Below are 7,626 nucleotides of genomic sequence, written 5' to 3' on the forward strand. Positions count from 1 at the left end.
ACGACCGTCAATGAGGACATGGTCAATCTCCTTTGCCACACCGCCAGCGTTGGAATACCAAGTCCAGCGATGAGCTTGTGGGCGCTGAAACCATGAACCAGCCACCCTAAGTCCATGACTTCTTGCAAAGTCAAGGAACTTAGTGCCATTCTGGTTCATAGTTCCTGACCCATGGGGACCAACACACACCTCATAACCGTCCCTATCAGTTCCAGTCGATGCATTGAAATCCCCCAAGACTAGAAGTGTATCTCGTCTGGGGCACTGATCAACCACAGACTCGAGTGTGGCGTAGAATGCATCCTTCACGGTGAGATCACTCGCCTCAGTCGGAGCATAAACAGAGACCAGGGAAATGACACCTAAGGAGTGACGAATCCTTAATCTCATAATACGCTCGTTGACCGGTGTTACCTCAATTATCATTGGGGTCAGCTTATTGGACACAGCTACAGCAACTCCTTGGGTATGGTAACCATCAGAGCGACCAGACCAATAGTAGGTGTAACCACCCACCATTATCTCGCCGCAATCCGGTCTCCAAACCTCAGAGAGAGCTGCAATCCCGATGTCCAAACGCTTGAGCTCAGATGATAACAGAGACAGGTGATCATACTCTCTTAGGGATAGGACATTCCAGGCACCCACCCGAAGGGACCGCCTCAGGTTAACCCAAGGAGACCGCCGTCTGGTGGACGACACCTCAGCACCACTCCGACACACTCTCCCGCAATCTGACCCAGGGATGTTACCCCGTGGTTTCCCTCCGATCAAAGATTGGGGGTCCCGAAGGCTTTGCCCCAATCCCGTCATCCGGTGAGCTGCCCTGCGAAGGGAAGCTGCACAGGAGGTACTCCCACGCAGTGGGTTTTCAGATTTTTTTGCGTTTTTGCGTTTTGCGGAATGAAGGGTTTTACGGTGGCTGGAGTGCAAATCCTGCCACCAACCTCCTAATAAGAAGTGACCCAACTGCAGGAGGACGTCCGCAGACACAGTTGGGCACTTGATATGGATGGCCGTTGGCTCACAAGGAGCTCCTCCGCTCCTGAAGAAATGGACCCCGTCGGGCCTTTATTGAAGGTTTCCAGCTCGAGGGAAGATGAGCTGGAAACCAGAGCTATCTTGGACCTGTCCACCTCGTGTGGTCTTCGACGTCCTGGACCGGTGGGACTCGAACCCGCAACCACGATGCCACTCCAAGTACCAGGGACGGAGGATGAAAGACGGATGCCAACCAACACGAGCGCGGACAAGTCAGCGAGCGCCAGCAGGCAAGGCCAGGTGATCCGGGACGATCCGGCAGACAAAAATAACTCCTCCCAGTCAGATCGCCCCAAACAATTATTAACTCCTTCTCCAGAGGGGAGGTGCCGCCTCCTCCAACCCGCTCTCCCTCACTGGACAGTTTTAAGCGCGCAAATGCACTCGTCACCCCCGTGATTGGCCAAAAGGGGCACCAAGTCCACTGATTGGACCGGGAGGGGGGGGGATGGTGGGCATCACGGCGGACCGCCCCTCAAACAGGAAGAGGAGTAATATTGTCCTGCGTTGGCTCTCATTGGCTGACCAACGGCAAACTCGCTCGCATCTCTCCGATTGGTCGAGAGAGACGCCAAGTCCTTCATTGACCTCCGCCCACCGCGAGCTTTATGGCGTCAGGATGGAGCGAAGGTGTTGTTATTGTTATAAGTGATGTAAAAATGTAAAAGAAAACCCTGACTATCAAAATAACTCCGCAGCACACGAACATTTAATCACCCATTAAACATAGGATGGGACCCTTCCGAGAAACATGCACTAACCGATATAACTGATCTATAAGGACTCTGGCTGTTGTGTGCTTATGGCTGCCAGATTCATGACACGATTACAGAATATGGACATTAAATTGAAGTCATTTCACTCAATCAAGTATGAATCATTGTCAGAATAGTTGACGCCATGAACTTACTTTCTCGAGCAAATTTATTACTTTTTCTCCACATTCACCACATTCGAATGCAGTCACAAAACACTCTGGATTCCTTTACACCACAACGCATTGTGCCGAGTTCATTGACCTCTTGATTTAATGAAGTTGTTTTTCTCAATTTCAGGTTTTTATTCTTGTTTGCATACATCAACAAAGCACTAACATTCTATTCAGCATAATTGCTCTTCCTTTTTCGTTTCTTGAAAACTTGACATCCAAATTTAGCAATTTTGGTCATTTTTACAGCGCGTGTGCTGGTATACAATTGCACCGAGTTTGAAATGTCCCCGGTGTCTACCATGTCTCCGGTGTCCCCCCCCCCCCCCCCACGCGCCTCAAGTGACAGCCAATGATGGCCGTCCAGTAGATGCAGTGCGTAACCTAGACGGAAATGGCGACAATTCACGGAAATACCCGAGTATTCATGGGCCGACAACTGACGTAAACAATCGACGGAAATACCCACAACTGACAGAAACATCCGAAAAGAAAATAATAATTTGCCGGTTTCCGCATGAACTACACATTAGATTCACACAATACTGCCTTTTTTCAATGGAAATTTGTGAAACTAATGTGTTATATATATATATATATATATATATATATATATATATATATATATATATATATATATATATATATATATATATATATATATATATATATATACATACATATATATATATATATGTGAAAACCATTGAATTTATTGCTTGACGGGGAAAAAACCAAGAAACGCTCCCCACTCATGTACGAAAGACGTCATTTCCGCCCACCATGGCATTTCGCGCCAAACGCTGAAAGCTAAGTTCTTCTCTTTTACATCATTCTTTTGCGGCCCCCTGCCATGCTGTATCGAACGATTTCATTCCTTCTGTTACATATAAAGGTGCTTATCACAATAATAACAAGATTTTTACATTTCAAATATGAAGTCTGCTTTTTAATTGTTTTTCAACTGAAAAAGCATAAATTGCATATTTTAACATTGGTGTACTCATTTGCTTCACCACACACGCTGTATTGAAAGATTTAACTTGTTGTTCTTAAACAAAACCTGATAAAAGCTGGAAAGCATACATTCGGGTTCAGTAGCAATTGTTGCCACCAAGTGTTAATTTTCACTTGCGGTGACAGCTGCGGGCCTTTCTCCTTGGGAAAAATCTTCCGCTGAATTCATTTTTCAAGCGCACTTCATTTTATTTGTTAATGCAAGATGATCCGAGCACAATAGTAATATGGCCGCTTTCTCAAACTAAACGATGCTTCCACGTCCGCTTTGTACTCAAACTTAACTTGATGAAAACAGCTAAAATAAATCAATAAAAACATGCAAAATTTATTAATTGGTGTGCTCCATACTCTCATAATAAGGGTTTGTTGGAAATTTCATGACAATAGCTCGAAAGAAAGAAATATGGAAGCGATTATTAAATAAATTAATCCACCATCTCACGAAGTGCTCAGGGCTAATAATGTTGTGAATTTGGAAGCTTACTGCACACAACAGCCAGGTCCTATAGATCAGTTATATCGGTAAGTATGTGTTTCTAGTTAGGGTCCCATCCTATGTTTAATGGGTGATGAATTGTAAGTGCGCTGCGAGTTATTTTATAGTGAGGATTTTTACATTTTAAACTTCAACAACAACAACAACGCCCATCTTCGCTTCTTCACCATCGGCCTTTCCCACACGCATACGTGTCAAGCACAGCTGTGGGCGGAGTCCAATGTGCCAGGCGGGGTTTCTTTGGATGTTGGCATCTTGGATTTCGCTCCAAATATGGGCATGGCACCACTTCTCAGCCAATCGGAGGGGTGCGAGCATGTCTGCCGCCTCTCAGCCAATGGGGGAGCCAATGCAACATATTGCTGCTCGACTTCCTGGTCGAGGGGTGGAGACATGAGCACCCCCGACCAATCTCGGATGGCCAGGAGATCACTCGACATGCCTGTCCAATGAGGAGGGGAATGAGATGAGACGGATCCCTCCCACCTGTCAAGAAAAAGGGATAATTGTGTGGGGGCGACCCGCTGAGACAGTCTTCCCACCGTGAATCACCTGCCTACGAGCCGGAGGAGAATCGCTTGCCTGCCTGCCTTGCTGACTTGCTTTGCCTGCCTCGTCGCCTGTTTTTGCTGCTGGAGCGTGCCAGCGCCCGACGCTACCCTTCGTACCTGGTACTTGGAGCGGCATCGTGTTGCGGGTTCGAGTCCAGCCGGGCCAGATCGTCAAGAACCGCATAAAGCGGGAAGGTCCAAGCCAGGCTCTTCGAGCTCACCTTCCCTCCGAGCTGGGGGTATCAATAAAGGCCGCAGCCACCATTTCTTTTTGGGGGGTGTGTGTCTGTGTGTGGTCCCATCTTTTAAGTAGAAACGTTGAAGTGCCATGTGTGTAAATTGCATTCCTTTTATTCGGTTAACTCTGCTTTCTTGCGTGCTCCCCTGCCCCATTATAAATAAATATCCCTTTTGTTAAATGTTCCAGCGAGTTTCTGTGTTTCTTTCATTGGCTTGGCACGGTGTGTATTGAGAAATAGCGAGGCAGTAAATTGTTCATTCGGACCGACGGGCCTTGGTAACCTCTGCTCGGGTTACACACGGTTCGGGTACGGTAACGACTCGTTCCGCTCGAGGTCCGTCGATGGTGTGAATTCCCCGGTAGCTTTGCCCGCGTGGGTAATTAGGTATATTGAAGTTTGGCAATTGACCCTACCCCACGCGGCCGAATTATTGGCGATTCATGGTCCAGTAAGGGACGCGTGCCTTTCGGACTTCTCCGAGAGTCACGACCTAAATTCCGGGTGTTCGGTAGGAGACGACTCCAATGCTCCACCTTGCGGTCGTGCTCGCCACCGATACCAGGCCCTGTAACAATAAGACCTATTTAGAGTTACTGTGACCAGACTGACACAATTATTTATTAGTGTTCTCCATATTCTCATAATAAGCTAAACATTTGAAGTAAAAAACTCAAACAGTATTAACTTGAGTGGGAGCACTCGGGAGAGTGCAAAACCTCCGCCACCAATACTGCTGGGTCACTCAAGTGAACCTTATATCTTATTCATTAAATATGATGTCAACAGTGCTGAGTTATAGTTCTTTTCTCCAACATTTTTTTTGGGGGGTGGGGGGGGGGGTTGGAAATCACTTAAAACATGTAGATATGCAAAAAATAGAAATCGAAATTTTGTTGAAAAAAAATGCAAAAATTTTTTTTTCTCCAACAATTTTTTTTTTGGGGGGGAGGGGGGTTGGAAACCACTTAATACATGTAGAAATGCAAAAAAAAAAGTTTTTTCTCTAAAATTTTTTTTGGGGGGGAGTGGGACAAAGTCCAAAATCTAATGGAATGATCCTTGGACCATACCTAACCCCCCCACCAAGTTTCGTCAAAATCCGTCGAGGAGTTTTTCCGTTATACTGTTCACAAACAAACAAACAAAACAAACAAATAGAAAGGGGTGAAAACAGTAACCTCCGATCTTCGATGGCGGAGGTTAACTCGAAGGGCACTGGGGAGAGCGCATACCTCCACCACGTAATGCCTGATCCACGAGAACATATCAGACCAAATAATTTTTTGAAATATCATGCGATACAGTACTATATCGTTTTTGTCCCCATCTCTCAATGGTGAAGATTCACTTTAAAAATGAAATAATTCTCGTATCCAGATCTGGATCTGGGTCTCCACCAAAATCGAATCAATTCGTCCTTGCCACACACCAAACCTGTCCACGAAGTTTCATCCGAATCCGTCCACAACTTTTTGAGACATCGTGCTATATAATCGGTTTCGCCCTTTCTCTCAATGGTGAAGAATCACCGAAAAAAATTCTCGTAGTCGGATCCAGATCTGGATCTGCACCAAAATCTAATCAGTTCGTCCTTGTCACACACCAAACCTGTCCACAAAATTTCATCCGTGCCCACAACTTTTTGAGATACCCGGTACACAGACAGACAGACAGAAAGGGGTGAAAACATAACCTCCTTCACCTTCGGTGGTGGAGCTAAAAATCTTATGCCCTGGACGCACTCATACACACACGATTCCAAAACCATGGGTGTGTTCTGTTGAAGTACTTACGAGAGCACTTTCAAGAAAGCAAACCACTTGCTGAGCTGCAAACAAGTTGTTTGCGAACGGAACACCTCCCTTTTTACCCATTGCACGGAAAACGGGACAACTAGAAGGCAACGTGATATTACAATAATCGGGGGAAGTGATACAATATGCTACTTTGTAGCGTTTCATTGAATTACGGTTACAAAATGGTAAAATGGGATTATTATTTTTGGTTAATACGTGTACAAAAAAAAAGGCAGCGGAACTGCTTTAAACAGGTGTACGTATACCGCCGGCCTTTATGGAGAGCCCAGTTGGAAGTGGCAGAAATTTGTAGTTTCTTCACGATGCCAATGATAGCTTGCCTACTCTTCATGCAAGACCAAGTAAGATCTTTTACGTCCACTGAGCAGTACTGGCAGATGGGTCAGGTTCTTTGGCTTAATGTCTTTTTGATGGACGAACAAAGGCATTCAACTTGAGGTTGAGAATCAAATCCAGGCAAAACAGCTGAAATGTGAGTGCGTGTAACTCCAAGCTAGCCTACCAGCCTCAGGGAACAAAAGTAAAGTAGAAAATGAAAAAGGTAAAAGGCAAAACAAAGCAAAGGGAGAACATGAGCTTAACAAGGCTTACATTTTTGGTGCAACATTAAATGATTACCGAGCAAACAAGTGGCATTGAGATAATATGAAAAAAAATTCACAAAAATGATTGTTTTAAAAATATAAATAAAAGGACATAGGGGTAGAAATTGAATAATTGTGCACACCATCCTTCCAAAATGTCATTAAACTGGAAACCTTATGTGAAACAAATTAAAAGATGTAACATCTTTTAATGCATGCACATGCACGCACGGACGCATGAATGCACAAACAGTTTTAAAACAAAAAAGAAATTAAAAAAAGCAGTTGGACAGATTGGGGATAGACAAAGGAGGATCACTGGACTAGCTAAGAAGAGGTTAGCTTAATTAGGACAGATATAATGAATCATAAGAAATGCCCAAGACCAAGTACACAACACAAATGGCTGCAAAAAAACCCCCAAAAAACATGTCAACACTGAGACAATCGGACAGAACGTAGATTCTGCAAGGTAAAAACTGAAAGCATGAGCCACCTCCACACACACGAGGATGTAAAAAGCTCATGTCAGAACAGCTGCACACACAAAGGCACAACACGGTACGAGGAGTTATCCACCGACACATCTGAAGAAATTCAAACATCCCAGTTCCACAAAACTCATGGAAACACAAACCAAAAGCAATCATTGAAAACAAAGAAATGATGCTCACATACGACCTGATGATCCCATCCATCGTGATCATAGAAAAACAAAGCACTACGACTGGACATAGTACCTCAGATACAAAAAGGAAAACAAGTCATTGCTAATTGAAGTTTCAGTACCCAGTGATTTTGGTATAAATAACACAGAAATCAAGAAAATGACAAAATATCTAGATCTCAAGAATGAAGTGAAAAGATCCTGGAAGCTGAAGAATGCCAAAATTATATCAGTGATAAATGGAGCAATGGGAATGACAAAGAAGAACCTCACAATGATC

The sequence above is a fragment of the Eptatretus burgeri genome, chromosome 3 (genome assembly GCF_056783735.1).
Source record: "Eptatretus burgeri isolate ZD-2024b chromosome 3, Ebu_testis_v1, whole genome shotgun sequence".
Classification (NCBI taxonomy): Eukaryota; Metazoa; Chordata; class Myxini; order Myxiniformes; family Myxinidae; genus Eptatretus; species Eptatretus burgeri.